We start from the raw sequence: 25877 nt of genomic DNA on the forward strand, positions 1-25877 counted from the left end.
TTCTGTCAGCAGCTCCATGGGCAGTAATTAAGGAGTATGGGTCCCATTACCTCCCAGTATGGACAAGGCTCTGACAGCTCCACCTCAGTGTTAACCCCAAGGACCATTGGCTATGGGCTGCAGGCAGCACTCGGTGCCACCTCCACTGCTTTGGCTGCCTGCTCCTGTGCAACTGAAACGCCTTCTCTAACAAATCACTGGTGACATTTGCAAAATAAACTTCACACCAGCAGCCTTACTGTAGACTGGCCTCAGCCTGGACAAGACCACAGGAAATGCTTCTGGCCCTTCCTCCTTGTCCTAATGCCTTCTCTCAGCAGGACTGGAATAACCCACCTACCCTTGTTGTCTCTCCCTCATCCCCCTATTCCTTGGTGCCTCCCACCCATCTAAAAGATGCCACTTCTTCCATGAGCACAGTCAGCCAAAGACTCTCAAGCCAAGTTTTTCAGGGGGAAAGACAAAACCATACGCCTCCACAACTGCTTCATCCTTCCATGCTGAACCAACTCCTTTCTCAGCTGCTCTTTCCCATGCACATCTGTACTGCAGGATGTGGTCAGGATGGTGTCATACCTCTCTAGCTCACTTGCAGAGCAAAGAGAAGGGTAATGATGGAACTGACAACACAGCTGAACCCAGCACTCCAAGAAGCAAGCACGTCATGCCAAACAGCCGCTGCCTTACAGGCTGGAGATCTGGACACAAGCTTCTACAATTCTTCCCCTCTCAGCCCAAACACTGGTGATGTGCTGCAGAGCCCCACGAAACTTATCCCAGAGATCTTGGAGACCTGGGGCTGCTCTTTCAAACTCTCATCAGTATACCAGTTATAAACAAGACTAAAACAATCCCTTCTTATTAAAATCTAGACAAGAGAGAAGATCTCCCTCCCTGTCACCCTTGCAATGAGCCATCTTCTATCAAGGTTTTTCCCCTCCTGTTCTAGAACAACACTCTAGAAAACAACTCAGTGTCAAACAATTCTGTTCTACTCCTCCATACAAGTCCTGCACCCACCCTTCCACCTCTGCAGGGAGAGGCAGCAGGTGCTCTGAGGTGGTGCCAGGTGCAGGGCTGGGTGCCCCTCCATGCTGTATCCAGAGCCATCCCTGGTTGTTAATGCAGCAGGAGCCACCTGGCATCTGGTCCCCTTCCGCAGCCCCCCTGGACCTGCAGCTCTGAAGACACAACTCACTCTCCTCCTGCAGAGAAGGCAGGGACAGCAGACTGGGGTCCCAGTAGCACTTACTTTTCTTGAAAACATCTGTTTTCATTATCACTATTACTTTTAATTAGCACTTTACAGCAGCCCTGAGCCCTCCCAGCTGGAGGAGAGCTCTGCTCCTAAATGAACAATTAGAAGGTGCACTAGGAAATTTTTTCTCATCTTCAGAACCCAGTTTTTCAGCAGAGCTCAAAGACAAACCGTCTGGTTAAAGGAGCTCCCTTGAAAAGGTCTCTTCAGGCACAGCTCAAAGCCTGCAGGTCACCTGGGGATCCCTACAGCGTGAACGGCCACTGAACTCAGGAACCTGAAACACTCAACTGATTACTAATGTCAGAGTCTTAACGCCTCTACCCTCATGGCTCACTAAATGGCCTCCTCTTCCTCACCTGGCCACAATAATTGCCCTGCAGAAAATCAAAGCCTTTAATGCCCATCTCACTCGTGCAAGGCCCCTGCTCAAGAGTTCAGGCCAAGCACAAGCTCAAAGACAGAGCCCTATTAAATGCATAAGGAAATACGTCCCTATGAAGCATAATTACTAGAAACATGGACTCCTGGTCAAGTGCTTCTCTGAAACCCAACAATGAGAAATATCCACATAAAAGCCCCCAGAGACAGCCTCAGCCATTCTAAAGAAAGCAGAAAGACAGAGAGGTGAAGTGTAAGGATGAAAGGGCTGTCCCAGGGCCACAGCTGCCATCCCAGCAGCCCTGCGAGTACAGCACCCACAGACTCCAGCCTTTAATTAAGAACAAGCCATGAAGCTCCAAAATTCTTTAGCCAACACTGATGGAAACCTCATTTCTTGCACCCCTCGCTATTCCCTCAGTGCTGCCATTGCTCTGCTCCTGAAGCAACGAGACCCAGCCGTCCTTGAGGAGTCCCCAGCCCCAGCACCCACTCTGCCCCTGGAGGGCAGAACACGGAAAGGTGATGGAAAAGCTTCCCCCTCAGCATCCCCAAATCCTTGCATCCCATAGAGTCCCACTGCAGCCGCCCAGCAATGCTGCATTTTCCACCTCCCAAGTCTGGACTTGGAAGATGAGTCTTGTATTCCAGAGAGCATTCCAGAACCATTCTAGAAATCCTAAAGCCGGATGAATGACAAGGCTTATGATAACACCAGTATTATAATTTCCACTCCAATTTGGAATCCTTTAAGTCACCCAGGTTCCCCTATGCCCCATCACATTTTCCTTCCTCCTCACCCTTTACAGCCACTTCCTCCCTCAGAGCCCTCTTCTGAGCACTGAGTTAAATTCCATGGCAGTGAATTTCATACAAATGTCAAATAAATGTTACTTAATTATTTAACCTCTGATTACACCTCCTGCCGTGGAAAGTTTACTTAAGCTACTCAGGTGGGGACATGGCTTGCAGTGTGCAGCCAGTGGTAACGAACAGGAACACCACCACCAGAGGATCCCTTGGCTTGCCCTGGAGCCCAGAGAGCCTGGACAGGGCAGCTGGAGCCAGGCCGGAACAGCCAAACCCACGTCCACCAGCACTGGGTCCTGCACACGCACAGAGTGCTCCCAGTGCCAGCCCGCAGCCCTTGCCCTCCCACCTACACCCTGGGCATCCACACTTGGCAACAGCACTTTTTCTGTTCAGCACCTGCAGTCCAGTAAGGACTGTGAGCCTCTGCTGAGCTCTCCAACAGCTGTCTCCGTAGAAGGGGAAGCAAATGCCTCCAGTGCCCAATGGGCCCAGATACCAATCAGACCACAACACAACACGGGGGGAAAACGACACAAAACAATTAATTCTTGGCTCATGTTTTAGCTCTGAGCGAGGGAAGGTGCACAACAGAGCGAGAGGAGACTGGAACAGACAGAGGCTGGGATGTGCTCCAAGAGCCCCAGGGGCAACAGCGCTGGCTCCCAACCCCACAAACACAGGGCTGCTCTCCAACAGGTGAGGGCTCCGGCAGGCTCCTGGGTAGAGGGAACGGGGAAAGCCTCTACAGCAAGATTCAGTCTGACTTCTCCATGCCAAATGCCTTAGAGAGGGAACAGGCTGAGCCATATCTGATAAATCCATCTTCTGTGACCAGGTCTGTACGTAGGTAGGAAAGGAAGAAACTGATTCAGCAACTCAACTGATGTGCACACTGCAGTTGGCAATGGAAGGTGCAAGAAGAGAATGACATGAGAAATTATCCACTTCTACGTCACAGCCCATCTGAAAAGCTGGCTTGAAATCCAATCTTCATTTCCAAAGGCAACTTCTTTCTTCCTCTTCATCCAAGTTCCAAATAGCAAAGATGTGTGACACTTACCTAAATCACACTCAACTGCTGGCCACACCTGTGTGCTCCAGGGACAACACAACGTGACTGTGTGTGTACGGTGACCATGGCCAACGCTCCTGACAGTGGCAGAAGTCAGACAGGTCACCTTTACTAAATGGGAAAAAATGAAAACCTCTCGGTCATAAAATAGTCTGGAACAATGTGAAGCTTTTCCAAGACTTGCAACTTCATTATTGCATGCCAGTGAAGATGCATTTACTCTCTAACAGTTTCCTCACAGGAAAACCAAGGACTCACTGGTCCAACTTAACCATGTCTTGCCCATGCTGAGAGCAGAATTAGTACTGTACCAGAACATGCATACTTGATTTTATTTCAAAAAATTCTAGAAGGGGCAATATACAGGGCAACATGAACAGAGGTTTAAGAGAAAATTCAGTATGATAAATACCAAGTGACTTAAAAAGAGATCGAACAGAAATTAAATGGGAAAATTGTTCCTTATTTTTCCTTCAAATTCAAACCCCCAAATGCAAAGTGATTTTTCTTTCAAAAGCAAAACCCCATTTGGGAAAAGCTTAATTATGAAGGCCTTCTTCAAAGGTTTGTGGCAGAGGGCACATGAAAAGATGGGAGAAAAGAAAGAATTTGAGCTACAGAAAGATATTGCTCTGCATCGTGACAACTCACTTGCAGCCTGTGCCCACCCAGGGCTGCACAGCTGATGCTTCACCCCACCACCCAGGCCACCACCTCAGAGCAATGTCTGTCTGCGGCTCCTTCCTCTCCCTTGCTCCGCTCTGCCCAGCCACAAAGAATGAGCTCATTTACACAACAAGTCTCTAATAGACAACCTCCTTCCCCCCCACATCCCTCCCCTAGGGCCGGGAGCAGCAGCAGACATCCCGCCACCAGCACGCGCTGACAAGGTTTTAATTACCTGGGTGAAGGAGGATAAGGAGGTATCTCCAGGAAGCCAGGCCTAAAGGAATCATTACTCATCCAGCCCAGCCTCTGGAGCATCAAAAGCTGAGTGACTGACCCTCCATCAGCTGATCCAAGAGGATCAGTCTGGAAGGGAGGCTGAGAAGTAGCCCTGTACACTCTGTTTATCAATAAAAACAGTAAATACATGATTTTCAAGCCATAGGTTTTTATAGGCACGTCCCTGAGCTTTCTGAGATTCAGGGCCCTCCTCAATGTCCTCTTCCCCTCATCCTTAACTGAATTCAGGTCCTTCCTTCTCAGTGACACAGTGAGACAAACTATAGCAGGAGGAGTTGGAGCCCAGCCAGCTGCCATTTGAGCTCCAGGCTCCATGGGGACATAAAATCAGCCATCAGACCTTTGAAAACCTGCCCAGCCCATGACAGTGTTTGGTGGACTACATAGCCACAGACAATGCCAGACCCTTTTCTGAGCTCCCTAAAATCTGCCCCTCTGTATGTATCCACACACCATCTCCTCGGAGCTCAGCCCGATCTGCTCCTTGCCCCCAGCTCTTCAAGGGACGGGATAAGCTGAAGACATTTAATAGATAACATTTCCTTAACTCTGTTGCCTAACTCATTTCCTGATGTGAATCACCCACTGCCATGGATGATCCTATGGATGGTTCTCCATCCTACTCAAAACATCTCTCAGAGCCATGGTAAATGCCAGCATTAAAGATACAGCTGTGAACAAGCTACTCAATTAAAATAAAATTTTAACACATGACAGAAAGTGGGAACAAGAAGGAAGAGGAAAACAAACCCCTACATGACTACTTTTTTCCAAGGGACACAGGTCTGGAAAACACATCAGCTTGTGTTCTGCACAGAGATGCATGTTCTCCGTAAGATACATGGACACCTGGGACTTCTGAACAGCCAGGCATGGGGGTGAAGCATCAGCCCCTCTGCCCCAACTCGCCCCACACAGAGGCACCTGCCCTCAGAGACACCAGAGCTGTAGGAAGGTCCATGGGTTTGCAGAGTGAGAAGCAAGGCACACCACTGGCAGAGCTCTGGCAGCCAGGGAACGGCTGCCCCGGGCACCGGTCACACGAGACGGAGGTTCCCAAAGCACAGCTGCAAACCAGCCCCCGTGAAGATGATCTCAGCAGCAGCCACTGTCCAGCACAAGAACTGCAAGGCTGAAGGCCACGGCAGGCCAACATGAAGACTCCGACTTCCCCGAGGACATAAGGGAATTTCCAGGGTGTGACAACACAGCAGTCGCTACAGTCCAACCCTCTGCTCTGCTGAAGCCACGAATGGAGGAGGCCCTGAAGATCCAGCCAAAAACTGGAATTAGAAGATCCTCTGGGTCTCTCAGACGCATCTTCAGGCAGTGAAATAGTGCAGCTGGCTGTGCTAGTCATGAAATGAGAAGAGCCTTTTGGTATCAGCCTGAGTCACAGGACAACCCTGGGGGCAGTCCTGAGTCTAAGATCCCCTGATGAGGAAGAAGCTGATGCATTGTGGACTGTCAGATCACCAGTGCTGGGGTCCAAGATGACAGTGACTGATATTCTTTTTAATCATAAGCTGCAGTTGCCAGAATGACCCGTCACAGCCACGGCTCAGACTGCGGATCACGCACTGCTGGCGCTGGGAGCTCCTGCAGCAACGAGAGCCGGGGCGCGTCAGGAGCCGGCACACGGGCGCTGCGAGGGACGCAGGGAGCGGAGCCAGGCACAAGGGAGCTGCTCGATAACCACCTCAGAAGGCACCAGAACACACAGTGTGGGACAGCCACCCCTGACCCTGAGCACTGGAAATCACAGACCGTAAATTCAACAAAATTCCAGTCAAGTAGTAGTAAAATGAAACAAAGGTAAAAGGAAGAGCAGGACAAACCATCAGGGCAGACCCAGCACTGCTGGCTGTGCCAAGGAGCTCCCCACCCACCCCTAATCCCCATGCTCTGCCCTGCACAACACAGCTGGTGCTGAACACGCCAAAAGAAACCTGTGGTGTAACATGGGGTCTCTTTGGTCCTGACCTACTGCTGCCTCCCAGCCACCTCCGGCAGTGGGACTGGGACAGCCCTGCAGGGGAATGCCTGCTTTGGGACAATCTGCATTCTTTCAAAGGTTTCAGTAATAATCATCCATTTCATTTCAGTTTCTATTATTCTTTATATGAATTTACTTCTTGTAAAGACTCAAATTCAAGTATAGAGAAAAGGCAAATCGTTACTTTCCCTTTGAACCCCAGGACACAGCAGCATGGCACTGTCCTCTTCCCACCCCACACCTGGCTCTCATTCCACTGGCACCTGCAAGCACTGTGAAGTAGCCACAGACCACTTCAGGTTAAACTGCTTTCTCAGATACATCAGCCAAGAATAAGCCTTTCCAAACTAGAACCACCCAGGTCCAGAATGCCCCCATCTTTCTTGAGGGAGACTGAATGGAAACCTGGAGCGCAGCAGCACAAGGACAGACCTGCTGCTGTTCCAAAGCAGAGAGGTATGAAGGAGCCACCCCAAAAGCAGCAGCACCCAGAGCCAGGGAGATCGGCTCAGACAACTGAAACCCACCAGCACACACAGAACTGCTCCACCCCACCCCCAGGGGACCATTCACCTCAACTTTCAAGATACCTGCCAGCCCCTCTGCATTTTCTCTTCGTGTTTCATGATTTGAGCTGAAAATAGCAGCTGTCGCAGAATCACAGACTGGGCTGGGTTGGAGAGGACCTTAAAGCTTAGCTCATTCCACCCCCTGCCATGGGAAGTGACACCTTCCACTGTCCCAGGTTGCTCCAAGCCCCGTCCAATCTGGACTTGGACACTCCCAGGGATGGGACAGCCACAGCTTCTCTGAGCACCCTGTGGCAGGGCCTCATATCTAATCTAAATCTACACAATCTGAAACAATTAAGAATATCCAAGTACATTTTCAACAGGTTCAGCATCAGATATGTGTAACCATCCATCAGCTCAGGATCTATGCCGGGTACAGACAGCAAATACCTGTGCTCAAACAGGGCTGGGAAGACACTGCTGTGGGGTTTATTTCCATCCTAACAGAGAAAGCAGGAAGTACTGTGAAGGCAAGAATAATAGAAGAGAGAGCAATAAATGAAGACCAGGATCAAACATAAAGACACGCTGTGAAAACTAACCCTGTGTCTCCCTTTACTGAAAGAACTGCCTCTTCTTCCACACTGCACTGGGGAGTTGTGCGGGAGAAGATGGGCACTAGCTATGATCTAAAAAAGGCATAAAACTAGGCCAAGAGCAGCTGACACCAAAATGATGGAAAGAAAATACTGCCCTGGATAAAGGCTTCCCCTCTTGAAAGGCCTTGGGAGCCTTTGCACTAACATCACTGCTGGCCTTGCTGCCAGTCAGCAGAAACCACCGATCCTTGATGAAATTAAATTGAGAAGCATATCCAACACACTAGAAGACCAGAATGTTACACAAGCTAGGATTTGAGGTCTAGAATAACGAGAAAGCAACTAAATCCGAGGTTATGACAGGAAAACTCTGAGCTTCTGCAGTAAATTCAGGGTTTACCAATTGGGAATTACACAGGAGGAGACAGACTAATGCACTGGTCAGGATGAACCAAAGGATGCAGCTGGACAAGTGGCAAACACAATCTCCAGGATGTTGCTCAGATTATTTGTGGAGACAAGGAAGCAATAAAGGGCACAATAATAGCACTGCAAGATCTCAGCTGGAATGACATGTATGACTGTGACCACGTTAGAGAGAACACCTGAGTGGGGAGCAGATGGGGAGCCACAGGTAGAGCAAGCGCTGGGGCAGAGGTTCTCCAGCACAAACCTAAGGCTTCAGGTCCCCAGCCCTGCTGTGTCAGGCAGCTGGCATGTGCTACCCCACAGTGCCCACACGCTCATCTGTCCTGCGTGACCCAGCAGGTAACATGGGAACACTCCTCCATTTCCTCTGAGTTGAGCTTCTGGGACACAAATTCAGCAGCCCTCATGCATGCCTGGGGCCTCACTAATGCCAGCACAGAGGAGGCATATTGGTTTGAAAGTTAACTTTCCTACTTTTCACTATTTATTTCTTATGGAGGAAGATAAGAACAACAGGCCACAGTGACTGTGCCATTTATTATGCAACTGTTTGTCAGTTAATATTTGTGTTCCAGCAAGGCAAGGACCAGATAAAGGATGCCTTGGAGCTGCCCTCCCTGCTGGAAATGCGCCGAGGAGCTGCCGGGGTTCTCCGAGCAGGTCGTGACCCAGCTGTGACACCCACAGAACTCAGCTGGGCTGCCCCAGCCCCACCTACCTGCATACATGCTCCCTGCTCACACTGGTACCTGCCACCACACGCTCCTCTACAGCTACAGAGCAGCATGTGTGAGCGCAAGCTGTCTAAATTTAGCCCTGCTTCTTCATGCTCCAACCTCTCCTTCCATAGCGCCGGAATAATGGTGGCAATCTCTTCTGGCAGCAAGCAGAACTAAAAGGATTAATCTGCTACATCTCTGTAAAAGTACTCCAATAATTAAGAGGAGCAACTGCTGAACAAGATTAGCACTAGACTAGAACAAAACAGAATAAGCAATAGGGACCTCTACAAAAGCACGTGCCGAGGTGTCACACCTGCCATCCCAGCCATGCGGCATCCCAGCAGAAGGGCCTGCTGCTTCACCCTCCACTGAGGTTCAACAGGCACTGGATGCAGACATGGCCTACTTCTTCTGCTCCCCTCCATCATGTGCCACTGCTGCCCTGGTTACACTCTCACCAAATCTATTTTTGTACTGTTTTTTGCCACAGTTTTTGAAGTGTCTGAAAGAAGCCAGTATCGCGGAAACACAGAGTGATTGGGTCCCCAGAGATCTCCAGGTGGGCTCCTGGCCACACCCTGTCCCAGCTCTGGTTACAGCCACCACACACAGCAGTGAGTTCTGGAACAGGCACCTGCTGCTTGTTCTGGCTCTGGACTGTAAATGGGAACACCTGTGTTGGGACGAGAGCTTGGCAAGGCAGGGGGACAGGCACACCGTTCCCAGAGCATCCTGGCAGGGAAGGCCGATTCCCAGCCTCGGCAGGCTGATACCTGACCAGCTGCCAGCAAAGCCACACGATCCACCCCGCACAGGGTCACAGGCCACCTGCACAGCAGAGCCTGCTTTAGAAGCCGTCTGGGGACACTGTGACACATCCCCATCACGTCCCCGCTCTCCTCGGAGAGCTGCAGGACAGCCCAACACCGACCGCTTTAGGCTTGCTCCCTCCTCTCCCCACATGCTGCAGAGCCACGACACCACACACTGGCTACAACAACCTGCCAGCAAGAAGCAACACAGATATGTGAAACATGACCTGCGACATGACCTAAATTCTACTTCTGCAAAATGAAGAGTCACTCCAAGCACCTCCCTCATGCAGCACACTTGCTTTGTTTCCTTTTAGATTTAGGACACGGGTTTTCTAACCCTCCCAGGAGGTTCAAGCACACAAGGAAACTGCAAAGGGAATGGTGACCAAAAAACAACATCACAGCTAACAGAGAATGTCTAAAATTGTTTGCCAGGCAATGCAGCAAAACAGGAAGAACTGCACTTAAAAACCAGTAGGAGCTTTACTACTCCAGCACACTGGGGCTGTAAAAAACAATGACAAGACCATCCACTTGGGTCTACAACTCCTCAGGCCTCCTGCAGTGCTCCAGCACCAGCACCTGATGCTCCTTGCTGAGCACATCACCAGGACACAGGTTCCCCATGTTCTGCTTCCCACCTCCAGCCATCTCATTCCAGTACTACAGCTCTCTTCTCATCCCATCCTCACTCCTTCATGGCTTAGTTCCCATTTTAGGGAGTTCAGCCTCAAAGAAATATCCTGGATGTTATTATTCCTCTTGAAAGTATTTGGCAGCAGATGATCTTAAGTTTTTCTTAAAAGGTGTGTGTGTATGCCAGAAAGGCCATCAGGCTCAGCTGTGCTTGTCTCAGGAAAAGACAAACAGGACAGAAGGAATCCAGCTGCTCCAGTCCAGAGGTCCCAGACACTTAGGCACCCACATTCCCCCTTCTTCACTGAATACACGAATAAAGCTAATCCCACATGAGACCAGCTCTTTGGAGTGCAGGTTCCCCACCCCTCTCCACGGAGCTGGTCCCCACCTGCCTGTCCCATCAGAGCTCCAGGGGCAGCTGCCAGCCCCTCCAGCAGGCGGGTGCGTTTGGAGGAGCCCCAGCATCATCACACCTGCAGCTCCGAGGCCGAGGGAAGGCACAGGTGTGAGGGCGAGCCCAGCAGTGGCTTAGCAGGAGTACCTCTGGGAATGGATTCGGTGTCAAGTGTCAGCACGTAAATTGCTATTGGCTTCTCAATAAGCAGCAGCAGTGAGCTAAGTGTTTCCCTGTGTCGTGCAGGCTCTCTCTGACTCAATACAGCAGTATTGACAGCACAATCACAGGGTAATCCAGGCCCCACTAATATCTCAGCACTTCCTCATTGAAAATACACTTTCTACTTGGACACCAGCCCATTAGCACAGGCTCCATCACCAGGGTCCCCCCAGCCCACCAGGACATGCAGCAGCACAGCCTCCTGACACTTCCTGGGGCACAGCCCAGGGCACCACAGAAAAGGGCTCCTTGCCATGAGAAATCACCAATGGAAAAAGGATGAAAGCTAATCAGAAAGTCTTTATGGCTCAAGTCTCTGTAGGTTCTGGAAAAAATTGGTATTTCCTTGCTAGACAAGAGAAGTTCATTCAGGGAATTAATTTTGTTCTTGCCCCTGACCCTCTGCCTGTCATCCGTCCTCACAATCTTATCTCTAAACCTTGACCACACGTTCCTCCAGGCAGCAGTTTCTCCTTTCATTCATGGAAAACAAGAGACCTGCACCTGCAAAGCAGGAAAACCTACACCCTACTCCCTACTGCAGGGCATGGATGCTCTGGAGGATCCTTAATACTCCTCTGGCATTTGGAGAAGAGGGAGGTTTGCTCATTTGCAGGTATCTCATGTTACCAGCCACTTGAAGACAAGATCAGAAAGTGAAAAATGTTAAAAAAACTGGTGGGGACTGGTGGGTCCCCTTGGGCTGGATCAAGCAGCCGGTGTGCTCCCAAGGCTGTCCCTGTGGAGCTCGCCAGAGCTGCTCATGCCGGGGTCACCCACAACTCCCGGCGCTGCGTTCATCCGACCGAGGCACGCGGCTCCACACCCCCCACATTCAGAAGCTGCATTCATGTGGAAAGCTGGTGCCTCACCACACGCAGCACACAAACGGGACTGTAGAATGGGCTGATCCACTCAGTTTACGTTTAATCTATTTTGGTAACAATAACAGCAGACCCAGGAGGACGGACACCTCGAGGAGGGGAGCACACACTGCGCCCAAGGCCTCCAGCTGCCCCACACAACTCCTCCTGAAGACCATCTACGATGATTTCGCTGCCACTGCTACCATAGAAAAATGGTTAATCTAAGGACCAAACCAGTAAACTAAGGATGCCTTTAACAACTACATCCCAACACACCTGGCATAGTGCCAAATCTTTAACCAACACAACTTTATCATGTTCCAGCACTGATAAACAGCCATCTTCCACCTCACCAAGGCTGCAACAGCATCAACTTACTGGAGAACTGCAGATAAACCAAGATGGGAAGCACTTCCAACAGCAGTGCATGCTGTGACCCCGTTCCCAGCCGGCCCAGCACCGTGCTCTCCCACTGGGCACGGCATGCTGCAGAGAGCTGAGCAGAAGCGTTTGAAAGAGAACCCCTCTGGCATGGCCACGCCAATGTGCCATTGTTGGAATTTCACAGGCACGGTCAGGAGCCTTCTGGGGAGACAGGGAAGGTGATTTGGTCTGGAAGCAGATGAGGAGCAGACCCCTAGTTAGGAAGAGGTTAATGCTGCTCCTGCCTGCAATCTGATAAATGGTCTGCAGAAAGCAGGTTCTCTCACTTTGAGATATGATGTCACTAACCTTTATTGATCCACAATCAGAGAACTTTGCTTATCTCTCTCCTGTGATATGCCCTCCTGTACTCAACTAGTGTTTAATACACTGCTGGGCATCTGGCACTTGCTACAGCTCCCACCACACCTCTGCTGGCCCACCAAGGACAATGTCTGACAGGTCGTGTCTGCAAGTTACAGACCAGCTAACTCGAGGGGTAAATGCAGGCGTGCACCCCCTCCCACCCCACCACCTCCACCACGAACCTGTGTTTCAGAGGATGTTAGACACCTGTACTGGAACATCTGGTGGGAAGAGGGGGCCAACAGCAGAGACATGGTCCAATGTAGTCTTACAGCCTCCGAACCTGAGGTGAGCATGTGCCCTCTGAAGTTACTGTTCCTGTGGGAGTGTTTATCTTAACACAACTTTTACTATTTTACAGAAACACTTTACTTCTAGCCTCAACTTCCTTTCTAATATTTGAGGTGAAACATGAAGTTAGGTGACTAATACAGGAACTATCAATGAGCCACTTGCTCCAACGTGGCAGCAAAGCCACAGACTTATGCCCCAAATCCAGCGGGGTTTGCTTCCAATACACTAATGATGCCGGAAAACAGCTGAACAGACACGTAGCAAAATCTGTACCTTAAACAATTAGACCAGTCATGTGTAGAGATGACTGGAGAAGCGCTTCACATGCTGTTTTTCTGCTAGATAACACACAAAGGAGTTGCCTATGAGCTTGCCTTACACCACCACAACCACAGCACTACTCACTCACAGTGCAGGGCAGCTCTCGCTCACCCCGAAACCAGAAGCTCACAGGCTGAACCAAACTGGAGGTACTGGAGAGGTGGGGTAAAACACCTCAAGATTTGCTTTGAAGGTTATGTGAACCTTTTTGTTTCAATGGGGAATTGGTCTTGTAAAGCTTTGGAAAAGACAGAGTCGTAAGTCTTCAAACACACATATAAAATAGCTATGACCTATTTTACTCACTATCCACCCAAAAAAACACATTCTTGTATCACTGCAGGCCAAGTTTTAGGGTAGGAGTTAAAGTTTTTCCCTCTGTTAACTACAAGTCATGAAGCATGGGCATGGGGTCCCTAATCTCCAAAGCAAGATCCTAAGGAGAACCACCATGGTGCCAGCAATACCCTCTTGGTACAGTGAGAGCCCCTTCGAGTCTGTGCTTCTGTGACTATGAATACACTGCTCTGCAGACAGGTCAGAGGAAAAAATTAAGAAGAATTTGTCCACTTTGCAAAGGTCAAATTACTACATGTTACTGTTCTGATCCAGTCCAGTGATTCTTACAGCTTCAGACACGCACCAAACTTTCTTTTTTTCATTACAGGTCTATTGAAACACGCGCTTCTTAAAATAGTAAATTACAGCCTTCTCCAATTTGTGGAAATAAATTAGGGAACACTGTCCAAATGCCAGCCTTGGCAGAGAGCACAAAAATCCCAAACTTAGATTTCCTGCAAGTTGAGAGACATTTGAATTAGAGGTATTAGACTGTAACCCGTTAACCAGTCATTAAGTTCACATACAGAACACCAAATATTTCAGGATGCAAAGGAGAAACACAAGGGCCAGTGGTCGAGTCACCTCTGTCTCTGGCAGCTGGAGAGAAATCATCACTGACCCACCAGAAAGAGCTTCAGCCGATCCCAATCCTAAAGGCGAACCTGGGCAGGCATGCAGATACTGCTAATGAATGGGTTTCATCCTGATGCTAACCGTTCCCTGTTGAGTGCAGTGCAGTATTTATGACAAAAGCCACTCTGGGCGACTCCCTGCTCCAGAGAGAGCTGCGGGCAGCAGCTCCAGCCCTGGCCAACAGAAACGGGTGGAAAAACAAGCTGAACTCCTCATCCATTACATGCTCCAGCTAAAAGAAGTGAGGAATTATCTGCCATCCACAAAGTTTCACAAACCCTTTATCCAGCCTTGCACTGTGGGACTTCAAGCTGTGGCCAGGAGGGAGCAAAAAGCCTCAAGGAAACCCTGAAAACTTATTTGGAAACGTAGAAAAGCCTTGCTCCAACCTGCCCTTGCCCTGGGCATCAGCATCACCAGGCATGAACAGGATTCAAATATCTCAATACAGTAAGGACTGAGTCACCCTTTTTAACAGCACCTCTTCTGAGGATCTGGTCCACACAGGATTTCCCTCAGCTCACCCATTGCCTCAGCTCTTCTAACCAGGGGAGGCAACCTGCACAGCTGCTCCCCTTTACCTGCCCATTGCTGCCAGCACTGTACCAGGAGCTACCAGAAATTTAAAGACATCATTCATGCCGTTCAGCTGCTCAGATGTTTCCTCCATGAAAAAGCTTTCAGTGTAAATATATCCTGCTGCAGCTCAGCATCTCCACTCCATTACAGACAGATCACAAGACTCAGCGATTCCCTGCCAAAACAGCAGATTTGGAATAGTTACAATTTTTAATGTACGGTCTATACAATAACTTCACAACACCAGGGAAAATGCAGCTCAGTGCAGCCAGCAAGGAAGTGGCCAGATAAAGAACTTCATTGCAGGAGGATGCAACCTTTAGATAGAAGCATGTTCCAGGGCAGTCTGGAGCAGCTGTCTCAGACCAGTCCCAGCTACGAATTCCTGTAAGGTATTTCTGGAAACTGGATGTGCCTCATAGCAGGCACTGCTGGATGCCTGGCAGAAGAGACATCACTGCCCAGAGTGCTCTGCACAAGCTTAGGTTAAAAATTGATAACACTATAGGGCCATCTTCCACCTGGCAGCAGTTTATATGACAAGAACCTTCACTTCACTGGATTTAATGAATGGTTTTTTTAAATCCCTTCACCACAGTATTGCTGCCACCACCTCCAAGACCTGGGTCTTCTGCTCCAGCTACAGACCACTCTGGATGTGAATTCCCAGAGACATCCCTACTGCCAGTCCTGCAAATCCAGACAGATGTGCAGTTTTCTCCCAGTAAAAGCCCAAACTGGACCCAAGGGGCCAACAGAAACCCCCCAGCTGAGCACCCGTCTCCACACAGGGACCCCCACACCTTGCATCCCGCTACGCTTGGCAGGCCTGGGCTGGGACCCAGGGGGCAGAGTAGAAAGGGGAGGGTGGCTGCTGCTTCTCTTTATTTAAAAGGTGCTGCTGGAGGTAGAAACACATGAAAGTCCATGTAGGACAAGGGAAGGAATTATCCCTCCCATTGATTTTCGCTCTGGGGTATTAGAAAGAACACAGCATTTATCTGGAGATTTCTTCCCAAAGCTAGCTATGGACTTTCAAACGTAAATGAGACTTGAAAGGGGCTTATCGGGCAAGAATCCACTGAAACTTCACAGGGGAGGGGGTGTGTGGGTGGCCGGGGGTGGGGACGACGTGGGAGCCTGGCGGGGGCTCTCTGATCTATGGCCTCTTGGACAGCTGAAAGCCCCGCTCTGTCCGGACCTCAACCCAGCAGCCAAGGGGCAGAGCCCAGGGCAGGCAGCAGGGAAGGAGCCGTAGGGCAGCGGGGTTCCCTGCATCCACATCTTCCAGCAAGCATCCGTTCTTCAGAGGCCCTTCTGCAGGACCACAATCCCAATGGCATCGGGACCTGATGGCATCGGCCACTCCGTGCCAGGGAAGGCAGAGGGCTGAGGGCAGCTCCCTAGCTGGACACAGCCGAGGGACACAGGCTCACTGCCCCTCTGAACTGTCTCCATCCTCCTGCAGCCAGGGCTGTGCCCAGGAGCTGCGGGAGGCTCAACCCTGACCTAAGGAATCCCTTCTGCAGCATTCCCAACAGGTACCCACCCCAGTGCCACCGCACTCGGTGCCAGCGCCAGTCCCCAAACCCCTGGCCCCACACAGGCATCGGCTGCCACGCCACGGCCCCACTTGCTTGGAAAAGCCTCGGCAGCCTCGTCTCCCATCGCTGTCTTTCCCAGGTAGCTGGGAGGGTGTAATTGGTGAGGCAGGAGATCAGAAATATCGGCAGCCTCTAAGTAAGACTTTAATTTACTGGCAGATCAATAGCGCTAGGGTTATATTGGCAAAGTGTCTACAACTCTATTGACTCACGCAATTCCTCTTATCAATTTATCAGAAATCTGGAAGCCAGAAGATATTGTTTGAAGAAAAAAGGCAGCAGGAGTTTGAACACTTAGCATGGGCTGCCCAATCAGGCACTCAGCACTAAGCGTTTTACAGCAGATGTATCAGCCGCAAAGGAGGCCAATATGATATGATTAAGAGCTAACTTGCTTCCTCACATGCCACACAGCCTTTTTAAGCTGCTTCTCACCTCAGACCTTTGCACTGAGACAGTCACTAGGACAGACACGGTCCCAACAGCCCAAATGGAACTAGAAAAATCTGTATTTCACTCTGCAAGGTCCTAAATTCAACCCCTCCTGCCTGGACCCTACCCAGGCTCACTTGGGTTTCCTACGAAGTCTCAGCTTTACGGAGTTATAAGCCCACTACAGTGTTGGGAATCTGTTCAGAAGGATTGCAGAAAAATCCTCATTTCTGTACTTCCTCAGAAAAATGCAGCATGGTGAGTCTGCAGTGCCACATTCCTTTGCCTTGCAGGGTGTGAAATGGAAAAGCAAGAGTAGGGAAAAATACATCTCCCATGTCTAAAATCCAGTGGTGAAAAACACTGCTGGGTATCAGAAGCGTTTCTTCAACTCAGAGGGGCACTGAAACAGGAAACCAAAATAAAATACTCCAAACCCCCTCTCTTTCATTAGTCCTCAGATGACTAGAAAACATGCAGCAATTCGGGCTCTGGGATCAGGAAATGTATCTTGACCAGTGAGCTGCCACTCCTGGGAACGTTCCTTGATAGGATGGGGAGCTCCACACTAATGAGTGGGTACATCCCCTCTTCCAGCGGGATGCAGTGCTGCACAACTTACCACCCCACCTCACCTTCACTCCTCCACCATCACGCAATAAGGCACCGAGGCTTCAAATATGAGTAAGGTGGTGACGCTTACCAACCCAGGGGCAAAGGGCCACTGGTTTCCAGCTGGAACTTGCCAGTCCCTGGCTTCAAGCTGGATGCTGTCACCCCTGCTACTGAGAAGCCACAGCCCTGCCTTCCAGGATAAAAACAAAGCCTTAAAAACTAAACAGAAGTTCTGACTCAGTAACTGTGAAAAAGCCTTGGCTGGAGGGCAGAAAGAGGCAGAGTGGGACAAGCACTACTGCCTGGACTCCTGACGCTGGCTGGAGCCACAGCCTGGGCACCACCACGGCCCCTGGAGCAGCTCCTGCCCAGGGTCTCCTTGCTGCCCACCCCACCTGCCCCAGAGCACAGCAGGTAACCCCTCCAACCTGGGGGCTCTGGCAGACCCAAACACCTGTGAGGCCCACAGAAAAGGAGATGGAATGAAAGATTAAAATGAGTAAAATCCTTGAGCCCAACCAAGGACACAAAGATACCCTACTTGGGAGGGGAAGAAATGCCTGCCTTTGCCTTTGTCAAAGCAAAAATCCAACTCCCAGCTGGTGTGGAAGGCCAGCAATTCCCACTCCATCCTTGTCATGTCCAGGTCACCAGAGCCACCCTTGGAGCATCTTGTCTGAGAATCATCCATCCCATGGCATTTAAGGTGCTCAACCCCAACTCTGAAGTGCTCAATCCCAGAGCATCCAGCTGCAGTGACCACCTCAACCCCTCAACAGACACCTTTGTCCTGAGGTCCCCAAGAGTCTGCAGCCAGTTCATGCAACTGGGCTTGAACTGCCCTAAGGACACCCAGCACAGGCATGCTGGTGTGGGGGGGGGGAGCAGCTCAGACCACTGAAATGGGGAGAATAAAGACCTTTTGCTTAAGCTCCAGGAAGCAAAGAGAAAAAACACTAATTAACTCAGCAGCAAGTTGTTAGTATTTGCATACAAATGCAGCCACAAATCATGACAAACAAGGCAGGACAAGGCAGGCCCATTAGTACACAGAGATCCAGCCTGGCTCCTGTGGGTCATGGCAGGCAAGCTGCCAGCTGCTCCCGGGGGGGCACAGGGAACGGGCCCTTATCTCCACCAACACTCCTACAACCAGCAGCAACAGAAGCCACAGGGATAAGGTTTCCTTGCATGTAAAACAAAGGAATGGGATAAATTCTTCAATGCCAGTCAACAGTGAAGTAAGAGCTGCCAGAGAAAAGCCGAAGTGGAAGCTCCTCACTCTGGCAGCCGTGCTGCTCCTCACCCGGGATAAGGGTAGAGCAGGCTTCCCACCACAGTGGCCATGCAGGGAAGATGGACAGACCCATGTCACAAAGAACAAATCACATCTGACATAGCAAAAGAATGTGCCCAAAAGCCTGAAACAAATTACCTGAACAGAACAAAATCCAGCTACTGTAGCAGTTCAACAAGTTTACCCTTCCAAAAGCCACTATGGCCACAGGCTTTATCACACATTTCACCTCACCTCGCCTCCTTGCTTCGGAGGTTTCTCCTCCTTGCCCGGCAGAGGCTGCAGGTGCCATTGGCAGCAACCCTCCCAGCTCCAGCTCGGGCCCTCCCTGCACACCTGCCAGCACCCTGATGGGCTCAGAGCTCCCTGCCTTTACACACTTTGCATTTGCCTAATGAGTCACTTATTACCACTGAGGACTCAGTATTACACAAAAGTTACTATTTTTTGTCTCACAAAAAGACAAAATCTTCAATTCCACTGTTTAGGGTTTTGCTTAACTGTGTGTTCCTCCCCCCCAGTCACCTCAGCTGGGATCTCGGGATTTAAAAGAAAACTCCAGCAACTACCAGTTCACATCAAGGCTTCACAAAAAGAAAAATGAAATCTGATTTCTAATTTTAAATAGGAAACTCTCACTGGCAAGATCCCAAGAACCTTAGATGGTGACTTTCATTAAATGCAAGTTTCTCATCACTGCAGCTCAGGCAGAGAGCAAAGCAGCACAGCCTGGCCCTGCCACAGGGTACACGGAGCCCTGTGCACAGGAGGAACACGCAGCTTCAGAACAGTGCTGGAAACCAGCACCACTGTGTCTGCAGTCAGCCAGCAGCATGACACATCCCAACGGGAGCCAAGTCTGAGCCGGCAGGCAGGATGAATGGATGAGCTTCCCACCACAACAGACAACACACAACTGAACGAGCGGTACAGTAGAAATATTCTAGACTAGATTTTTTTTTACCCCTAAATGCAAAGTTTCAGAACACACATTATTGAAGAAATCACAGCAGCTCTAACAGCAATTTCCACACTCAGGTCCTGCATCATCTGATTTAGAAACCACCCTTCTGGCTTTTGAGTGTGTGTTTGCAGGAGAAAACACTTCTGCTTGTCCTCGCCTGGGAGCCAGTTAAGATCACATTTTCACTCTGGGGTATGATGTTTTGCTTTACTAATGACTTTATAAAGAATAAACCATTAAGAAATCATCAGTCTATGGAAACAATCAGAATCTGGAGGTTTTACACAGGAATCACTCTGTAATGACCAGGAAAAGGGGCATCTATACAAAGATGTCCCCAACAGAGCCCCCACTGCGCTGGTGCTTGGATGTGGATGGACAGACAGACCTCAGTGTAGAGTCTAAACACACCTGATGTACAAGCACACAGAGAACACTACACATACACAGCTGAGACCCAGGAGCACAGCCAGACCCAGCACAACCCGCACCAGGGCAGGGCACAGCATGTGCCTGGCCACCCTCCTCTCTGCCAGTGGCCGGTGCAGCCTCTGCCAGCCCCTCCACTGCCACCAGTTACATCCCAGAACTCTGCAAAGTTAGAAAGACACAGAAGAGACTCCTTGGACATGAGATTAGGCAATGGCTTAAATAAAACCAAAATCAGTTTCAAAACCTGCAGCAAATACTTGGTTTGGAACTGCAAAGAGCACTGGACAGGGGAGGAGGGAGCTACCCCAGGAGGAGAAGGAGCTACCTGGGGCAGGTATAGACCCCTCAGAAAACAGGATCCAGATCCTTCATCAAAACGCTGGCCAGTGCTGCTGCAGAGGAACAGGGGGTGGAGGGGGAGCAAACAGATTGTTTGTTTATTTAGGCAGGTGAAACCACAAACAGAAGCCATCCAGGCTGCCAGCTCCAGGTGCTGGCTTCGCACGGAACACACGGAACGCACCAGGGCATGAAGCCCGCGGCAGCGGCTGGAGCAGGGCCAGAGCCGCACACGGCAGAGCCCAGGGACTAGGCCCTGGCTGCCAGCAGCCCCAGCTGCTCACCCACAGCACAGACCAGCAATTTCCACCCAGCTCCCCAGGCCAGAGCTCCCAATAGGAGAAGGATGCTCCAAAGGAGCCAGGGCACTGTGGGGACCAGCTCCTCCTTCCATGGTAGAAGGAGCTCACCCTTCAGCTGAGCCTCTGCCTCAGCCATAGCTCAGCTTCCTTAGGTGAAAGGGCTGCACAGGGATCCTCTGAGTTTTGCTGTACTCCTGAAAGGGCAAAAGAGTAACAAAACAAGGATGACTAAAAGCAGTGCCTTCCTCCCAAGCACCCTACACCAAATGCACACTTAGGAGCCAGCCCCACACTGGGACCATGCTTTTGGCTCGGGCAGCAGCAGAGCAAGCGCTCCTCTGGGAATAGTCCTCGGTCCTGCCTGCCTGCTCCCCTCCGCTCCAGCAAAGCCATTTCAACCTGTACCACATGATTATTTCAAATTAAAAGGAAACTGGCAAAAAACCAACCAAAAATAAAAATGTTTTGAGGAAGCTTTTTTCCCCCCCGTCCTTTAGCAGTTTTTCTAACTCAGGTCCCTTCCCTAAACTACTTCCCCGTGCCACTGCCCCAAAGCTCTGTGTCAGCAAAAGGAAAAAGCATCCAGGGCAAGGCTGGCCTTGGTGGCAGCATCAGTGTCACACACAGATAAAACACCAGCCCCAGCAGCCTCTCCAGGTCCTGCCTCAGCACCACTGAGCCGTCACTGTGATTTACTTGCCAAGAGTTCCTACACACAGGCAAACAAGAGGAATTCAGTGCAGGCATGTGAATACAGCAGTGTGAACCTGCTCGTGGACATTCCTGTTTCGGTTTGAAATCAAGTTGCTTTGGTACAGCTCATAACTGTTTCCAATTCAATTAAGCCAAACTAAAATAAACCCTCCTTGAACTGAAAATAATGTCCACAGGGCATTCTAATGTGCAAGTAAATCCTTTGAAAAAATAATAATAAATCAATGCAAACTTTTCTAAGCAGGAAGAGCGCTGGTAAGCAGAGGGTATTTGTTCTGAAAACCTCTGAAACAGTCAGAATGAGGAGCCAAGCACAGTTTTCACCAGACATTTCTCAGAGCCCAATTGAACTGTTTACCTAAGACAGTTAAAAGGGTATCAGCAGTATGAAATGCAGTCAGCTTCAAAGTCACAGTCTCGAGTCCTAAACATGCCACAGCAACCTCATTTTAGGCAAACACAGGCTCTATTTTTGTTAAGTGTTTCTCTTCCTCTGCTGTGCAAGAGGCTCATAGAAGGAAGAAGGAACTTTAAAATATAAAACCAAACAAAAAAACTTTTACACTCAAGACACCGTGAGAACATTAAAGAACACCACCTCTGTCCTTTCTCCCACAGTACTCACTGTAGCTATTTCTACAAAAAGAACCTTTATTTTACCATTTTCTTCCTCTTTTGTAAACAATGTGCACCCTAAGACTCTCAGTCCTTCTATTTCCAGGCACCAGGGAGCCAGGAACCATCTCCACAGCAGTCACCAACATCACCTCTGGGGCTCAGAACTGCCCCAGCCTCCTCATAGTGACCTGGACCATGGGGCTGACTTCAGGCCCTCATCCCCTCCGTGCTGGTCAGGCACAGCCAAAACCACTGCTTGGAACTGTTCAACATCCAGGTAATGGGACTAATGGAGAGAGCTGAGCCTTAACAAAAGTAAATTAAAACAGCAGTTGAGAAATCACCCAGTCCTGCTCCACAGTCCAGCAAGGCCTTCAACAAGACACAGACACAGCTTTTAATATCCCAAATATTTGCATAGGGGAAAACTGTGACCAAAATACTCCTCCCCTCCACCTCCTGGCAACTACGCTTTAATGGCAGATGGAGCTTTTTTGGTTTCTCCGCTTTTTTTTTTGTTTTAAAATGCAGAAGACCCACTGAGCACCACCAACAGTAAAATACCTATGTCTCTGCCCAACACCTCTCCACTCATGTTCTCCAGCGGTACAGAACTTCAGATCTCCAGAGGACAGCCAGTGCTTCTTGAGGAATCTCACCAAAAGCATCTCACTGACCGTTGCTACTCCATGGGCTTTGTACCCAGAAGCAAGAAGGGACTGAGAAAAAGATCGCTGGGGGGATAAAAATCAGTCTTGACATCCAGTTCCTGCCTGAACTAAGCAGACATTCACACAGCCAGTGGCTACTTGGACTCAAGGAAGGAAACCTCCAGTCCCAAGAGAGCATCCCATCACTCCAGAGACACAAAGGTATGCTTAAACGAGGAACATGGCTAGAGAAGTGGCTGGTTGGACACTCCCAGTTGTACTGCCAAGAGCCAGAGGACCTTGCAGGGGGCCTCTGGCAACTAGGTCTGCAGCCCTGGGCACAGCTGGGAGGTTTCAAGAGAAGAGAAGTCAGTCATGCTGTTCCTCCCGTGAGGCTGACCCCAGCCACTGCTGTACAGATCAGAGCTCAATCCTCCTCCTCCTCTTGCACAGGCTCCAAGCAATCCCCCGGGCACTTCCAGAGCTTGGCTCTGTTGTTCACACATCTGCAGTTCCAGGTGAAACCGCTGCAAGCCTGCCATGAAGGCAGCTTTTCACGCAGGGCTGCACTGGCACCAGACCCACCACCTGGGGAATTTCCAGGATCTCATGCAAACCTCTGGGACTTCCATGTTGCCCAAAATAAAGAGGAAACAGTGGAGAGGCTGGTTAAAATAAGGCAATCAAGGAAAAAAAAAAATCTGTGGCAGCTCCTTCAGACAGGCACTGCTACTCGCCGAGTGACTGGTTTCTGAAGTAGCGGAGGCGCACGTGGTGCTGACCACCCTCGCCAGGGCTGGGCACCCCACGCCAGCACACGGCTCACAACCCGCTCCGTGGCCAGCAAAAGGCATGGGGCTGGCAGCAGCATCCAGCTCACCACCCGCTCTCCCCTCTGCCAGCCATGATGCACTGCCACAAAACCCATCCAGCGAGCCCTCCTCCAGCACCAGCCTGCTGTGGGGCAGTGCGCGCTTCTTGTCCACCATCCTCATTTCTCGATCAGTAACACAACCAACCAGACGCTCCACCCCGCTGCCGCCTCCTCCAGCTGTGCTGCAGGCCCAACGCCATGCCTACAGGAGCTCATCCTGAGGAACAGGCGCTCAGGATGTACACCTCCCTACACCTTCACATGTGCCTTTAAGATTAGACTTGGACTCTGTAGGGCTACAAACCCTGCCCAACATGACCAGTCCTCCACCCCAGCGCACTGCACCCCAGAAAGCGGCAACACCAGGAGGGATGAGACGGTGTCAAAAACAAAGGACGAACCAGCTCCATTTCTCCAGTACCACAGCACAGGTCTTGAGCACAGCGCTCTGCTGGGAGGTGCTGAGGTGCTCTGGACAATCCCTCTGCTCCACAGCTGCCCCCAGCACAGCAGGTACTTCCACCTAAAATTTAAGGATGAAACAATGCTCTGGGGATTTAAGACATGTTATGATTTTTCACAATTAACCCCCACTTACAGTCCCTGCATGTGAACTACACATCATCCCATTTCATCCTCCAGCAGAGGCAAACACTTGGTGTCCTGCCCAAAGTCAGTGTCAGAGCTGAAACAGATCTTCTGACTTCCAAACAAGCTCACGGTGTTAAGCTGCTTTTAACTGTCTCTACGGAAGATGAAAAACAGCAAGAAGAAAGGAACGGGGAAAGGAAGTATGTAAGACTAAAAGAGACAAAATTAACAGGAGAAAATTAAAGAGGAGAAATTTAGGCTCTGACATCTGAAGTAGCTGTGTAGGAGCACACGCCCGGGTGCTGCACACCCGGCTTCCAGAAGACAGGCCAGAGCACCCAAAGTCGGATGCAAAGGCACTGACCGCAGCACCTTGGGGACACGGTGAGTCCTGCCAGCCCCTGAGTCCCACTGGGCGCCTTCGCCTCTAGTGTCTGGGCCCAACAGTGTCCCGGGCACCTGCTGTCCCCCTCCCTCACCAGCACTGGGAGGATGCCCTGCTCCTGGCCCCGTTCCTCCACGTAGCTGCGTATGAATGATGGTGGGCCTGCACTGTGCTGGCGGCCGGGGCGCCTCACTCCAACACCAACAAAGCAGAAGGTTAATTTGAACCTCACAGCCCTGCTGCTGCGCGCTTGTGCCTCCTCCTCGCCCTCCCTCCCCGCTCTCCTTTCTGTGCAAAGCCTGACATCTACAGTTCTGTCTGGCACAGTCAGGGGCTGCGGTGGGAACCGCACAAGGACACGGGGACGTGGTGGCCGTCTGCCCTCCGCTCCCTGGCCTTCGTTCACCCACATGCCACAGCACAAAGCAACCTCAGCCCGATAAGGGGACATGCACCAAGAGCAAAGACCACCCGTCGGTACCACTCCAGCGGCCACAAGCACACTGCTACAGTTCACTCGAGACCAGCTCCTGCACTGGCACTGGCACCGGCACCCAGCACTGTCCAACGCTGCACACCCAAGGAACCACGGCCCGGCAGCATCGCCTCCACAGCCATTGTGCGGGAACCTCCCGCACCCCAGCACGGCAGAGCCCCTGCTCTGCTTTCGAGGTATCCAAGGGCTGCGCACCAGCCTCTGCAACACCAGAGGTACAGCTGGAACGCACAAGCTGCTGTGCACAGCCCGAATCCAGAACACCTTCACACTGCAGGAGCAAGGCTGCTTTGCAGACTCTGCAGCTCTCAAACCTGTGCCTCAAACACCAAGTAGCTCTGTGCACTTTCCCTGCTCACTCTCCTGAACCAGCCTCCAGGCCTGCCAACATGCTTTCCCCACCACATGGTACCTCAGCAAACACACCTTGGAGAAGAAGCCCCAGATTCTGCATCATCTCAAACAACCTGCACCTGATGGCAGCTCAGCCAGCTGTGCCTCCGCACCCTCCTCAACTCCCCCTTCTTCACTCAATTCCATTATAACAAGAAGACCAAAACCGTCTGAGCCCATCACCAGACGTCACAGTCACTCAGGAAACCCACTGCCCAACCCAGCAGGATCAAGCACATCATTGCCATGTTACCATCAGCAATTCCGTTTGCACGCTGAATTCCGCATCAAGCGCCGGTCTGTTTGCACAAGGCAGCCGGTGGCAGTGTGGAAGGAGGGTTAAACCCCCTGCTACCCAACTAATCCAACCAGCCATTTTGGAGTGGGCTACCACCAGCTAGGAAAGCGCAGCTGGAAGTACGAGGTGAGCCCAAGGCAGGACACAGGGTCGCTGCTGCTCGGACCTGAGGGTTTGGGACTAGCTCCCATCTTCCCCGGCAGGGACCGATGCTTCAGCAGGCACACGTGG

The 25877-nt window shown here is 50.8% G+C and overlaps 1 protein-coding gene across 4 annotated transcripts in view; it reads right to left on the reverse strand.

Annotated features, from left to right (window-relative positions):
* The window catches only part of ZFHX3 (zinc finger homeobox 3), a 401385-nt gene that overhangs the window by 94435 nt on the left and 281073 nt on the right, over nucleotides 1-25877 (reverse strand). Inside the window, exon 1 of one of the 4 annotated variants that reach the window (XM_032121507.1) lies at nucleotides 6129-6139. The exons of the other annotated variants lie outside the window; for them this stretch is intronic. The gene's annotated coding sequence lies outside the window, so the exon portion shown is untranslated. Of the gene's footprint in view, nucleotides 1-6128; nucleotides 6140-25877 lie in introns of those variants that run through there. 4 annotated transcript variants of the gene reach the window in all.

This window comes from Corvus moneduloides, chromosome 12, assembly GCF_009650955.1.
Source record: "Corvus moneduloides isolate bCorMon1 chromosome 12, bCorMon1.pri, whole genome shotgun sequence".
Classification (NCBI taxonomy): domain Eukaryota; kingdom Metazoa; phylum Chordata; class Aves; order Passeriformes; family Corvidae; genus Corvus; species Corvus moneduloides.